Source organism: Lissotriton helveticus, chromosome 12, assembly GCF_964261635.1.
Source record: "Lissotriton helveticus chromosome 12, aLisHel1.1, whole genome shotgun sequence".
Classification (NCBI taxonomy): domain Eukaryota; kingdom Metazoa; phylum Chordata; class Amphibia; order Caudata; family Salamandridae; genus Lissotriton; species Lissotriton helveticus.
In genome coordinates, this window is record NC_136073.1 from 484015492 (window position 1) to 484031240 (window position 15749).

A 15749-nucleotide genomic window follows, 5' to 3' on the forward strand; every position below is an offset into this window, starting at 1 on the left:
GTAATTACTCGTCGAATTTCATGGTCCTGAATGTTCAGTCTGATACTACTCCAGACTTACCTGCTATTTCAGTACTGCCAGTCAAAGGTGAATTATGTGTCCGAAATAATGGTTCCGTACATGTAGGACATAGTGATTGTACTACTATTGTCAAGTATAGTGACAGTGGGAAATCTATTTTTAAAGCTTCACGTCATTCTTATTTTATTTGTGGTCAAACCGCATATGTTCGTCTGCCCCTCGATTGGGAGGGAACCTGTTACATTGCCTTCCTACTGCCACCTGTTTTCCTAGCCCCACCTGATTATCATAGAAATACACATCTAGTACACATTAGACATAGAAGGGAGTCCCCAATTGTCGATTATACTGAAACTGCTCTAGAACAGTATACAGATTTCAACAGAGGTTTCTTTTTCTTTATAGGACCTATCCAGAATAGTAAGCTAATCCGTAGGTTAACCAGAACCCTTGAAGCTGTAGTAAATGAGACTGCCTCTGCTCTAGGTAATTTAACTGAAGAGCAATCTGCTATGAGATTTGTCGTTTTACAGAATCGTCTCGTCCTTGACGTCATACTGGCCGATAGGGGCGGGGCCTGTAGAGTCATCGGATCTAGTTGCTGCATTTTCATTCCAAATAACGCGCCGTCTGTTTATTCAGCTATAACCAGACTCCATAAAATTGCCCATCTGATACACCAAGATCCAGGCACCTGGACATGGTCCGGTTGGTTCTGGAATATAATTTCCGCATGGGGATGGAAAATATTGTCCTTTCTAGGTATTGCAGTAGCGATCATATTCAGCTGCTGCCTCTGTATACAATGTGGCCCTGCGATTTGCGGCATTTGTGCTACCTCTTGTATTCCTAGTCCCAAGCCCCGTTCTAAATTCCGTTCCAAGAAAATTCGAGACGAGCAAATGATACTGTATGAAATGATAGACGGTATCATGAAAATTGATGTTTCCTGATGGAAACGTAGTGACAAGGAGGGAATGTGGAAAAGTAAATTTTGCCATGTTCTGTGTCCCTACGTGTCATCCATCATATGTTATGTGTGCATGATTAAATATGCATATGCATTCCCCATGTCCGATTAATGACGCAATTACAGTTGTGTCCACCTCTAGTATGCCAGTTTCCAGTTCTCGTGAATACTACGAATATCAGGCCTATGTAAAGCTACGTTGCCACGTTTCTCAGTGTGCACGTTATTCCATTGTAAAGTCCCCGTTTCTAGGCCTCAAAAGGGCCCGGACATCAGATTCAGCTCCTGTCTCCTGAAACTTCGCTGAGGAGCGATACAGCCCCCACCTGTATCCTCGACCCTTCACTTACTTCCTGCCTCGCAGTGCCCGGCTCACCCTGGCTCAGCCTCTGAGTCTGCCAAGAATATGTTATGATTCCAGTTATCAGTTCAGTCCTCCTTCTCTGCATTCCTAAAGCTACTGAATCGCATCGATAGTTTCCGTCATTGTCTAGCCTTCACGTCTCCACGTTAGAGAAATACTGCATTTAATGGTCATTTAATATTCTTCATCACGCACTACATGTAGAATAATGCATGGTCCAGTCTTAGAATCAAGTTAGCCTTTCCCCTCCTGACTTCTAGTTTATATCAACATGTTCTCTAAACATCAGATACTAGATACTGTTTAGGTACATGTCGCCCTGACTCTCCAGACTTCAGTCTCTGCTCCTAGCACAGAGTTCATAGCCCCCAGCTTCTCCTAGTGATACGTCATTGCTAGTTTGCGCGCACCATCAGGTTAGAGGTCCCGGCTCCTTAGGTAGCCCCCTCCATGGTTTCCGCCCCATTCATGACATATTCTGTTACGTTTGCATCACATGTCTATGTATACGCCCTGTTACACCTCTTTTTCACCCTTATCTTTCGCGACTGCTACGCATCACGCCTTTTGCTCCACCCACTGCTACGCCTATTGCAATGTAATGCTATGTGTTTGCGTTATGTATATATGCTCATGCACTGTTATTAAAAAAGTTATCCTTTTCCTTGTCCCGATCCTGACACCAGCAGCGCTGCTGGGCCCTGCCATCCTATTCCTATGCAGGTTGTCCTGTTCCTGTCCTTTATGCTGTAATAAACCTGCGAAACTCCTACTACCTCGAATCTTGACTCTTATTTATTGAGCTATCTGTTATTCATTTATATATTCAAAAATAGGGTATTATTTATTTATTTACCACAACATGAGGTGATAGACCAATGGAGAACAATATATAGTGACACAGTGATGATGCAAAAATAATGTTACTGACTTTTCACAGCAATAGACATGGAAAAAATCCTAATATACAACCTTCCCCAACAATCAGGTATAATAGTCTTAGGATTTTTATAAACAGATGACATATGCAGCCAATATTAAAAATACATAAAGAAGGTGGACACAATTCATAGTCATTCATTTGTAAACAGTCCGCATAATAAATATACAGTACATTTTATGTCAATATTACTAGTGTAGTGCTAAATGAAACAATCTGCAATGAAATGGCAGATGTTATCTGCCGCACTGATCATACCTGTCCGTATTCCAAATAGCTTAAGAGAGTCAAAGACTTGTTAAAGTGCAAGTGCAAGAATGTGTACCTGTAAAGTGCAAAAGTGTCAGGTAATAACTATAAGAGGTGTATAAAATAAATATACATAAATAAGCTCAGCCAGGCAGACAAGCCCACATATAAAAAAATAAAGTGCTCGTGCACTATAAATTTATAGCTGAGTTCAGAAAGTCAGGTTACAACTTCAACAATGGTAAGCATATGTATATCCATATTGCACTATACAGGTTCTTAGCTCGCTAAAGTGCCAGTGCATAAAGAACCTGATATGTGCAAATGAGCGTCGTTATGAGCATTATCAATAATATCAGAGTATACAGTACATATGATTCAAGGGGCTAAAACCAGCGGATACTTTGGAAGAACTCGGTAAAATCGAGGAACCCAGGATGAAACCAAGTAAAAACCAAGGGAACAACCTGATAAAAGCCAACCTTGATTGCATGTCCAGTGTAGAGGTTACTACTACCAAAATAAGGTGCAAGAGCCAGGAAGATCGGATATAAGTAGATGAGAAAACAACATAGGTGAACAAAATTAAAACCTGATAAAACCGGGGGAACCCAGGTTAAAACCAGGTAAAAGCAACGATAAAACCAGTCAGAAAAACCTACTTACGTGTTGTACCATCTGGTATGAACCTAGACACCAAGATCCTCAGTCTATAAAAAATTGTGCAAATCCTCGCTGGTGTTGAGACTGTTCTGCATCTTGGTGTCTAGTAACATGACAAACTCCGATTCCAGCTGCCTTAATTTTTTCTCTCGATTGTCACCCCTATTAGATTTTGGTACAGAACCTATAACATAATAGCTAAGGTCATTAAGGTTGTTATTATGAAAAAATTTAAGGTGTCGTGTCACAGGGTAGTTAGGATCAGAATTAACTACTGCTCGTAGATGCTGAAGGATACTGTTAAAAACTTGCAATTTGGTACTTCCAACATATTATAAATGACAAGTGCATTCCAATATATACACAGCATAGTCTGTTCTACAGGTAAAATGGCCCTGGATTTTAGTGGGTTGTGAGTTAAAAGCAGTAGTATACTCGGTGATGTTTCTACCAAATTTGCAAGCTTGGCACGAGCTACATTTAAAAAAACCTTGTCTAGTTGGTAACCAAATCTTTACTGTAGTCACCTCTGGGCTAGTTCTGACAAGTGCGTCTCTCATTGATGGTGCTCCTCTAAAAGTGAGAAACAGGAGCTCAGGCAGTATTTGTGATAATGTAATGTCAGAACGTACTATAGGCCGGTTTTTATAGAGGATTCTACGCACTTGTCTCTCATGTTTGCTGTACATGGTTATCAATCTGATGGTATTGTTAGGTTCTACAGTGTTGGTGTCGCTGGCAATCTGTGTAGGCACAGTGCTGGTGATGGTGGTTGTTAGGAAGAAGAAGAAAATAACAAAGGGGAGAGAGAGAGAGAGAGAGAAAACGCGTGGATTTGTTCTCCCTAATCAAGTAAACAAAAACAAATGAAATCCACTAGTGAGGGTGAATGGTCCCTACAGTGGTGTGGAGCACACACCAACAGGCCCCTTGGTGTCATGCTTCATCATCGGGGTCTTCGCACCCCTCTACGGGATGTGGGATGCTGCGACCTACGACTACGTGGGGGCACTTTTTAATCTGACTATGTGTGGTGTGTGGAGGATGTGATATTGGGTGAGTAGTGGGGTTCGGAGTGTTTAGAGTGATTGTTAAAAAGTACCTGGCTCGTGGGGTAAACTCAAAAAAAGTATACCCCTCTGTCTAAGTTCGCAGATGCCTTTTTGCAACCAATAGTACAGACTACAGACACATACCTAAGAGACACAAAAGCGGTCCTGCAGTTACTGACCAACATACCTTTTGACCCCGAGACCCATTTACTGCTAAGCCTTGATGTGGAGAGTCTGTATAAGAGCCTGCCCCACGATGAAACACTCTTAATCATCGAGGAAGTGCTTTTCAACACCCACTGGAAATACCAGACACTGAGAGGAGTGGTTTTAGAATGCATCACTCTAGCACTCACTAGAAACTTTTTTGAGTATAACACCACACTGTACCTACAAAGCCATGGGACCAGCATGGGAAGCACGTTTGTTCCCAGCCCTGCTGGGTTGTATGTGCACCACTTAGAAACCAACAAAATCCGGCACACTAACAACCCTTTCAGGAAGAACATCCTCACATGGAAGAGGTACATGACGACATTTTAGTACTCTGGGAGGATGACTTACAGTCAGTGACAGAGTTCATGACGTGGCTCAACACCAGAACCCATTATTAAAATTCACCAATTCAGTCTCCAGTGAGTCATTGGTGTTTCTCGACCTCAACATCTATGCCGAATCTGGCACACTCAAAACTTCTACCCCTTTCAAGCCCACCTCCAGGAATTGCCTTCTAAGATTTGACAGCTTTCATCCGCTTCATCTTCGGGAAAATCACCCGTATGGCCAATTCCTCCACTTACAGCGAAATTGCACTGACATGGGCATATACAAAACCCAGGCATTGGATCTCAAAACCAAACTGCAACAAAGACATTACCCTGAGCGGGTGATCGCTACAGCCATGAAACGGGCACGAAACAATAATAGGGAGGCCCTTCTAGAAGAAAAGGTCCCCAGATAAGCTAACAAAAAGAGACCTATTTGCGTGACAACATACAGCACCCACTGGAATGTGGTAATGAAAATCATCAATAAACACTGGCGAACATTAAACTGTGGTGATCTCGGGCTCAAGAAACCACTGTTTGCACATAAGTGGGGAAGGAATCTGAAGTACATTCTTGTCCATACTCGCCCACAAAAGAAACAATCTGAACAACCAACCTTACATGGAATACAAGGACACCACACTTGTGGTAACTGTGCCAGCTGCCACCTGACGAAGAAAAGCAAAGAATTAACCTTTCGAAATGGGACCGAATGGGACCAAAGAAAATTAACGAACTGTAACACCAAAAACGTGATCTATCTGATCACATGTCCCTGCGGCCTCGAATACGTGGGGATGACCACCAGAGCCGTCAAAGTCAGATTGAATGAACACAAGAGCAATATGAGATGCAAGAAGAGTACTACAAAAATGGCAACACATTTTTTGAATGAACAACATTGCGTGAATGACTTACACCGGACAGTGATAGAACGACTACAATCAGAGATCGGATTGTTTGAAAAGGAACAACGCTGGGTGTTCCGTTTAGGCACGCACATCATCGGTCTCAAAGATGACATCCCCTGGGGCCAATTACAGTAAACGTAAGACAGCCCTTATGTACAAGGGGCCGACAGCACCAGGAGTCTCCACCGGGACACGTTCCATAATTGTGACCAGGAGAGCCATTCACAGCTGATGAGGGCATGACCCTCTAAAAACACTGTGTCACAATGACATTCCCCAAGGGAACACACTGAAACAATGGGCCCTAGCGCTGAAAAGATTTAAATATGATTGCATTTGCTGTCAAAAAATTCCAGATGCATGGAAATAATGGGTATTAGTGCTGTATTCACATGTGTATAAAAACTCGGTACATATAATGGTGATCAATAAGAAAAGACGGGACTCGATTTGGGGGTCCCTTAGGTTCATGATTATAATAGTGCCCGACACATTGTATGAAGCTATCAATAATAACAGGACCTTTATGGTACAACGGGTCGCTTAGCTTCCGCATCATCACATAACTGTGCGCACTAGCTACTCACCTAAACTATACTATCAGTTCCTCACTCATTATGAAAGTATATCATACTATAAAAAAGCAATACTACTGTACTGCACGGGAATAGGTCTGGAACAAATTAACTCGTAGCGTTCTTCCGAATCAACAGACAGTGGTACCGCGCATGCGTACCTCACGGGCCACGTGTCTGGACATACGCGCATGCGCACTTGTGCGCTTACTACCGAACGATGGGAGCACCCGCACACAATGAGAACACTATCCCAGTGGCACTAACAGCGCACCTACCGTGGAGATGTCAATCGGAAAGACCATACATGGGCTTTCACTGCCCTTTCCGGTTGAGAAACTAATTAAAGCCTAATTAGCTGCACGGCTTGGTATATATAGACGAGCCTAGACCGAACCGTCTCAGATACAGCGGAGCCGCGTTGGGGGCAGTACGGCAGAGACTTTCTACGGACATTTGTGAGTAACATAAGGGGCACAGAGCATCGGGAACATCCAACCTGTAAGTAAACATATCTAAGGTGTACTTTGAATTTACAGGATGCATATTGGCTCGACATACCCCCTGCGTCCAGAGGCTCATGAGACACATCACACCTTGGAATTTGTGAGCCTTATCTTATAAACTTTAGACCACTACTACTTAATTTCTGACCACTTGAACCCTTTTGTTTTTTATAAATAGAGTGTGTGCTTTATGTTGAGTGTTTTGTATGTCCTGTCCTTGTCTCCCATTTTTTACAGGGCGCACCTCCACTATTAGGATGACAAAACTTTGTCTAGTAGCTGCCGCCCCCCACTTATTTTTAGGTCACTGCACCTGGAATAAGACACATGACAACGGAAGTTATGAATGCATTGTCTTTATTTCTTTCCATTTTGTTGTTTTCCTAGGTTTGCAATTTGCAGAAGCCTCTTTTGAAATATTGGTTTAGGTACACATTAGCCTTTATCTAATTCTATCACTTTTCTGTAAATACACAGATTTCTTGTATGAATACGTGAGTAAGGTGGGGATTTGTGCACCCCGTCCTGAGGAAGGAGTATCACTCCGAAACATGTTGACCCACACATAGAGGTGATGTACATTATACTACATCGGAACCTCGCAACACACCATTTTAATAGTGCCAGCCCGGGGGTCCATTAAACATTTTTTTGAGTATACCCCACGAGTCAGGTACTTTTAAACAATCACTCTAAACATGCCAAACCCCACTACTCACCCAATATCACACCCTCACACACACCACACATAGTCAGATTAAAAAGTGCTCCCCACGTAGTCGTAGGTCGCAGCATGCCGCATCCCGTAGAGGGGTGCGAAGACCCCGATGATGAAGCATGACACCAAGGGGCCTGTTGGTGTGTGAGGGGTATTTAAAAAACACTATGTGCTCCCCACCACTGTAGGGACCACTCACCCTCACTAGTGGATTCCATTGGATGGTGGTTGTTAAACATTCTTCCTTGGTGCGACTATTGGCTCTGTTAGGGGCTACTTTCAACTCATTTGTTTTACAACCTCTGGCAATAAATAGTTGAAAAGCCTACAGTTGGCAAGATTTCAAATCGGCCTCGAAACTGCATATACGCCTGATTCTCAGAAACTCTCCATAAGGAATACTATGTATGAGATGATTTAGGTGAGAACTGCTGTCGTGAAGGACAGAGTTACCAGCTGTCTTTTTTTCTATGGAGTTTTGTATGGATGGGGTTGTCTTCAATGTAAATCTCAACATCAAGAAATTGAACCCTCTCATTGCTAATGTCAGCAGTGAAGTTGAAGTTGAGCATGTTGTTGTTAAGGCTAGCCACAAACTGTTTAGCAGATTCCAACGATCCCTTCTAAATTAAATAGATGTCATCAATGAATCTCCACCACTGGAGTACATGTGTGTCAAAAACAGCCTCATGGGTTGTTCTGAGGACATGCTCCTCCCACCAGTCAATGTGTAAACACGCATAGCTAGGAGAGAAGCATGCCCCCATCGCCACTCCAGGAGCTGTTGATAAATTTCCTTATTAAACATAAACAAGTTGTTTGTTAAACAGGTTTCAGTCATTCTTAAAATCATTTTGTTATGTTCATGCATTTGAATACTGCGATTGTTTAAAAATAACGTACTGTATTAATACCATCCAAATGGGGAATGCTGGTGAACAATTGTCCATAACAATCAAAAACAGTTGTATTCTCATTTAACTGACTGTAGTTTAGATAACATTTTCCAGTGTCTCTGATAAAAGAAGGGAGATGCTCAACCAACTCATGGAAAATATAATCAACATATTTTGACAATGGTTCTAAAAGACTTTTCTGAGCTGAAATGATCGGTCTCCCTGGCACTGGTAAAACATCTTTATGAATTTTAGGTAAAAAATACAGAACTGGGGTGATAGGATGCTCGTTCTTTAAAGAGCAGTATTCATTTTTAGTCAACAATCCCACGCGTTTCCATTGGGCCAACTCGGTGAACAAAGTGCCCTTGATCTGCCTCAGTTCTTGAAAATTGGCTTTTCTGTAGCAGTCGACATCATTCAAATGGTGTGATGCCTCTTCTATATAGAGGACCCAAGGCCATAACATATTGTATATATATTCAAACACATTCACACATAGAATCTGGTGGCAGAGGCACTAGCAATCAGCCACACATTAAGTAGTAATCACAGGTATTGAGAGGAGTATAGAGGGAAATTCAAGAGTGCACAAAACCAGAGACCTACTACCACTGTCCCCATATATAAGACAAAAAAGGGTTTTTCGCCTACTTCAAGGAAGGCTGTCAAGAATATGGTTCAGCACCCTATGTGAAATAAACCACGTCCAAGTTTGGAATAAGAGCAACAAAGGACCATATAAGTAAACTTAAAATCCTCTTATAATCACACAATAATCCAATGTAGAGAATAAAAGTAGTTTTTATTCCATGAGCTTCTTCACATTCATTAGAACATGATCCACTTCAATTATGGTGCTGTCAGCAATCTGACTCAGACAGGAGCAAGAGGCTCCAGTGTGTCCTTCATGAGATTGCACTGTGATTGCTTGGCCACAACAAGAGGAGACATGCTGCAGTCACCATTTCAGGCTACAGGACACAGCCCCCATGTCATGGAAATGAAAAAACATTAAGGCATGAGGGGTACCCTGACCCTCTGGACCTTGTGGGCGATTCCTGAGGGTCCCCCACTGGGGCCAAACTTAAAACAAATGTTCCTTTGGATTGGTGCAATCCCTCTGGACTTTTGTAGGAGCCAGCAAACTCCCCTTCTCTTACAAGTGTCCCACAAGAGCACAGGTACAATGCTGATTCCCACAAGATTCCTGCTGGATTGGAAAGCCAATAGAAAAAGCAGAGGCTTGATTGTTTATGATGGGTTGGCCACGTAAGGGTGGTTGGCCTTGCGGCTCACCAATCGTACACCACCTAAGGCCATACACGGCGGAGGATGTTAGCTGACCACAGGGGGTTGGACACAGACCTAAGCCATGCATGGGAGATGAGTAGGCATAGTTATGTATAGTAATAAAATATTTTCTTTAATATTTTTTTAACTAGACATTCACTGAAAAACTCAAAGGATAAACTGAAATTATAGTTATGTATGGTAATATATTTTTTGTTAAAAAAAGTCACAAATTCTCTGAAAGAAATAAAAGTTAAATTAGCGTTACAGTTAGGTGAAAATGTCCATTTAATGTAGCATTTTAAACAATAAAAATGGAAATTCACCAGTTATAGTTATTCTAGTAACTATAACTTGCACCCTCACCATCCTCCTCTTATTACAGCATTCATGGTGTATTGTATCACATTATTGAGAACATCAGTATGACATCTGAAGTTACATCTTTGATTTTTTTTTTAAACAAATTTTATTAGCATTTATCATTCAGCAAAATACAGGCACAGTTTCATCCAGCCAGGAAATATCCACAAATCCCAACTTAGGGTCCATCCCAGTGAGTGCGTAAGTCCCCCCACCACGTCTCTGCTTATCTTATGGCTGTTTACTACATTATGCAGTGCTTGCTGTACTGGATTCTCAACAATGTTAACAACCTAACAATACCCCCTACTACCCTCCCCCCCTGCTGCTGCCGACCTCCCTGCCACGTTAACTCTTGCTGCATACATGATCTGGGTAAGTTATATCTTCGATGGCAACACTGTGAATGGGAGGGGCCCGAGTTAAACAAGTTCATGGTACTTGTTTTTAAATGTTCCTGTGAGTATGCTGCAAAAAACATTAAACACTAAATTATTGTCAACAGTGGGGAACAAAAACAGAGACATCTGCTCAGTTCCTTTTACACTTCCCTCTATATTACATAGATTTGACCTCAGCCTTTCTCACCATTCATACAGTGTTTATTCAGGAATGTGTCTGGTTAGAAAGTCACTTCAACAATTTAAAAGAGGCTTTGGAGCCACTCAGTCTACATGAGGAATAGACAGGATTAAAACAATTGAAATTGAAAGATGTCTTGGGGAGGCAACCCAAGGTAAATTTTTACTTCACAATTCCTTGCTTGTCACACTAGAGAACCACTAGGGAGATCGGACTATTGAACCGCCCATATGCCTCACTATTCAATATTTACATGTAATGGGTGAGGGGTAGACACCTCACACGCTGGTTTGCTGACTCCCTCCACTCCCACACTATTCCACAGCTCCTCCCTTTATGGCCCCATGCACTGATAAGGAATAGGTCTATTTACTTGAGGGACCAAAGTGTGTGCCGAGTAACGTCCGGTTTAAGCTCATTCAGCTCTACATAGTACATAGGGCTTACTTTACTACTGCTAACGTGAACAGGTTTCATCACAGAGTGAATGCAGCCTGCCTGCTGGTGCTCTCATAGATGCTGCCTTACTACATATGCTTTGGGACTGCCCCAGTCTGCATACCTGCTGGACAAGCATCACCTCCAGTTTGTCTACGAGTTCAGAGCACCCGAATATGCACAAATGGGAAATATGTCTCCTGGGGATGTACCTTAGACACAAGAAACACAGGGTGACCTCCCATTTTTTAGACTTGGGCTTTATAGTGGATAAGCATCTTATTACACGTAGATGGAAATCTTCTGAACACCCACTGTTCACAGTTTGGGAACACTTGATGCTTAACTCGGCACACACTGAAAGTGTAGCGTTCCATAGAGAAGGTACATCGGGGCTGAGATAATCTCCGATAATAGCATTATCAATGTGGGAGAAATCCTGGACATGTAACTGAAACTGTTGGTTGCTCCTAACTACCTTATCCAGCATGATGCCCTCCCCATCCATACACCTTCCGAACTCCTCAGCATTGGGTACATCACATTTTAACCTTCACCGATGGAAATTGTGAAGAGAGGTGATGTGTTGCCAAGCTGGGTGGTCTATTAAGTTGTTTTGTTAAAACGATATTTGTTCCATCACTATCAAAATGTGTGAATATGTTTGCGCTGCCATAGGCGTTTTCCCAGTGATCTGCCTTTGTCTTCCTGCCACAATGTTACAATGAGGTCTTGTTAAGACTCTGTCACTGAATGTTACAAGATATTTTGCACTGACCGTTAAATACATTGTTTGTATTCTGTAAAATGTGAAACTTCAATAAACAGATTCAAACAAATCTGATCTGAATCCTTTCGTGAATTTTCAGAACTTGGTGAATTGTTATTGCTGTTATGTGAGAATGGTTCATTCCAAACCTCGTTCACTGACTTGTCTTAATGTTTTGGTGACATCAGACTACAATTTCAACAACCATTTTATATAATTACTAAAATGTGTACAAAAAAGAGCAAACAAGGCTCAATTCCCAAATTACAAATGGAACACTTGAGAATCTGCTGCCTTACAGTTAATCAAACATTCTGGGCATGTTTATGGCTTTTTATTGACTGACATAGGACCCCAAAAATACAGCTGCTAATCAGTTATAGTCAAAGATTACTCAATGTGAAAAATGTGCCCATGCAGAATTCTTCCTAGGTGAAAAACTCCATGGGGCCGAATCATAAAGCTAATCTGACACAAATGTCTAAGTTTACAGCGTTTGGTATTCACAGAAGTCATGTATGACTTTTGGTATTCACAGAAGTCATTTACGCGTCATATCTTTAAGTCTGCACTCGGACAGAATCTCCGCACTTGGGGCAGAATCTCCATAACCGGGCTGGAATCTCCGCGGATGGGGAAGAGTTTTCGCACTTGGGCTGGAATTTCTGCATTCGGGGCTGGGTGTCAGCTCCAAGGCTGGGTGGTCATTGTCTTTAATGCTAAGCACCTCTGTAACTGCTTACTATACCCCCACTCCTGCTGAAACACTGCAGCCCAACAGCCAATCCCCGCCCTGCAGCAAACATAAAAGCAGAGCTAACACGTACAAACCTTTCAACATGTCGCTGAATGTGTTTGTTGCTCTGCCCCTTGCCATGTGTCAACAAGATTTGAGAAGGAGGAGCTCTACTCTATAATTAGCCACAACTGTTCACCAGGTTTCAGCACCATCTGACAGTCTTTGAAGGCAAATTGTGGCACTAGACCATCTGCTGTTGTGAGGGAATATCTAAAAGTTAGACTCACCCCTTAGCAAAGCTAATATCCCAGCCCGTATGTACACCCAAATCTGCATATGTGTTGTCTCATACAATGCTACACAACAGTTGATATTTGTTAAACAGTGCAAGAGTGCTGAGACTCCATATCAAGGAACATTCCAATACCTTCCACACTGTTTCTGATCTCCTTTTGTAGACTGGCATTGGAAGAGGCCTATGTAGCAATGAAAGGAAACACAGATTACCAGAATGCGGAAGCTGATGGTTGGTCAGAACAGACGTGTATGTCATCAAATTTCAAGTAAGATGTCAATGTGTGAGTCAAATCAGGGCATCATAGTGAAAATACACGTACTTTAGGCTCCAAGTCACTTCTATTTGGATAGTGTGATCAGAGGAGAACAAAGTCTGCACTTGCTTCATATAGTTATGTGTGTCGTTCTGATGTGTACAACCACTACATTATGATTTGTCTTCCATTTCACTGGTCCCAGCTGGCCCAGAAGACCAGGGACAGAGGAGGACATCGATGGGGCACTGGCACCCAAGAACTCTCTCTACAACCGAATAGGAGGAAGAGGGGGGACCTTCAACATCAGACAGCAGGGGAAGTGCGCCCAGCCGGACAGAGCAAGAAAACACCTCAAGTGCTGCAGACCGGGTGGAGGCTGAGGACATTGTAGGAAGGGGTAAAGAAGTGGACACCTCTGGCGAGAGAAGAGAAGAAATGCGGCTATAATGTCAGACATTAGGATTTGTACTATAAATGTAGGGGGATTAAATAATTGGAAAAAACGGCAGAGGATGTCCCATTGGGTTAGATCTAATAATATAGACATACTCTGTATCCAGGAAACTCATATACCCTGGGATAAAAGGAAGCTGCTGGATATATATGGGTATACGCTGGTAGGGTGCTCATCACAATCATCAATGATTAGAGGTGTGGCTATTTTAGCAAAATGCAATTTGGGGGGGGTGAAACGTAGCAAAACTGATGGGTCTGGTAGATGGGCCATAGTGGAACTTCAGATGGGGATTACTCTGTGCGTAATTTATGGCCCAAACGAAGATGAGCCAACGGTTTATGATAAGCTGGAGGAAGAATTGGCTAATTGGGCAACCCCGATGATAGTATGCGGTGATATGAACATTACAGCTGACTGGAAACAGGGAAGCAGATATATAGGGCGTAAACGGAAGGTAAAGAGAGCTCTCGATTCTCTAATACAGTCACATGGCCTGGTTGATGTATGGGGAGAAAAAATGCCCGGGGATCCAGGGTATACATATTTCTCACACCCCGCACAGAAATATTCTAAATTAGACTATTTCTTTGTGACAAAGGGAGAAATCTGTAAGGTTAAAATCGCCAAACTACCAAGAATTATCTCGGATCACAACCCCTTGATATTGACCTATAAGATCCCTAATATCCAAAGGAAAATCTCAAAGTGGACCTTTGAAAGGAAACTTCTAAATGATGAAAAGTTTGTTAAACATATTAAACAGTGGGCGAAAGGATTCTTTGAGATCAATAGATATAGCGAATCCAGAAATGGCGTATGGGAATCCTTTAAGGCCTCATTAAGGGGGGAGACTATTAGCTGTGCAGCCAAATTAAGGAAAGAGGATAGAAGCAATGTGGAAAAACGCACTCTAGAATTAACAGAAGTTGAGAAATGCCATATAGTGGAAATAGTCTCAGGTCAGGATAGTTCGAAAACGGCCAGAACTATGGCTCTGATTAAGGGGGAGATTCTAAAAATAATTACGCAGAAGGAGATCTGCAACTATCAGACACACAGAGCGAGGCGATATGAGACAGGCGAGCAAGCTGGAAGAGTCTTAGCCCTCCGCATTAGGCAAGAAACAAATAAAAATAAAATTGCTAAGATCAAATATAATGGCGTTGAACATACAGACCCTAAAGCAATAATGGAGGTATTCCAGAAATTTTATCAAAAACTATATGACCAGGAGACTGGGGTGGTACCGACTTTGCATGACTATGGGCCACTATGCCCAATGGTGGAGGAGGAGGATAAGATGCAATTGGACCTAGATATAACATCAGAGGAGATTAAGACTGCATTATACGAACTAGCAGCGGGTAAAGCCGTAGGTCCAGATGGGCTACCACTAGAAGTTTATAGGGCTCTAGAAGAGGAAATCCTTCCTATGCTCGTAGACCTTTTTAATGGAATAATCTGCTCTGGGAAGATCCCCGACACATGGAAACAAACTAACATCGTAATATTCCATAAGAAGGGGAAACCTGAGGAAAATCCCGGCTCGTATCGGCCAATTTCGCTGATAAACTCGGATGCAAAACTCTATTCGAAAGTATGGGCTAAAAGATTAGGAAGGGTTATTGGTCAACTTGTCTCACCCTGGCAGCATGGGTTTGTCCCGGGAAGGGGGACAACTGAACACACGGCGCGGGCAATCTCGCTATTTGACGCAATGGCTGCTACAGGGGGAGATATGGCCATGATCCTTTTAGATGCCGAAAAGGCCTTTGACCGTGTGGTCTGGGATTTTATGTGGGAGGTTTTGGCTAAAAGGGGCTTTGGAGAGAAATGTAGGAATACAATTAAAGCTATGTACATGGATCCTGTAGCCAGAATTACCGCAATGGGTCTGCAGTCGGAAGAAGTGGTGATTAGGAGAGGAACACGACAGGGATGTCCCTGTTCCCCGATACTCTTTTCACTCTTTATCGACCCTTTTATTAGGAAAATCCTTGCCTCTGATAATATATCCCCAGTCATAACCAATGGTCATAGTACCAAATTATTGGCATATGCGGATGACTTGGCAATCACCACCACTAATCCGCAAACGGCAATGATTGAACTAACCCATCTTGCACACGAGTTTGGATTGT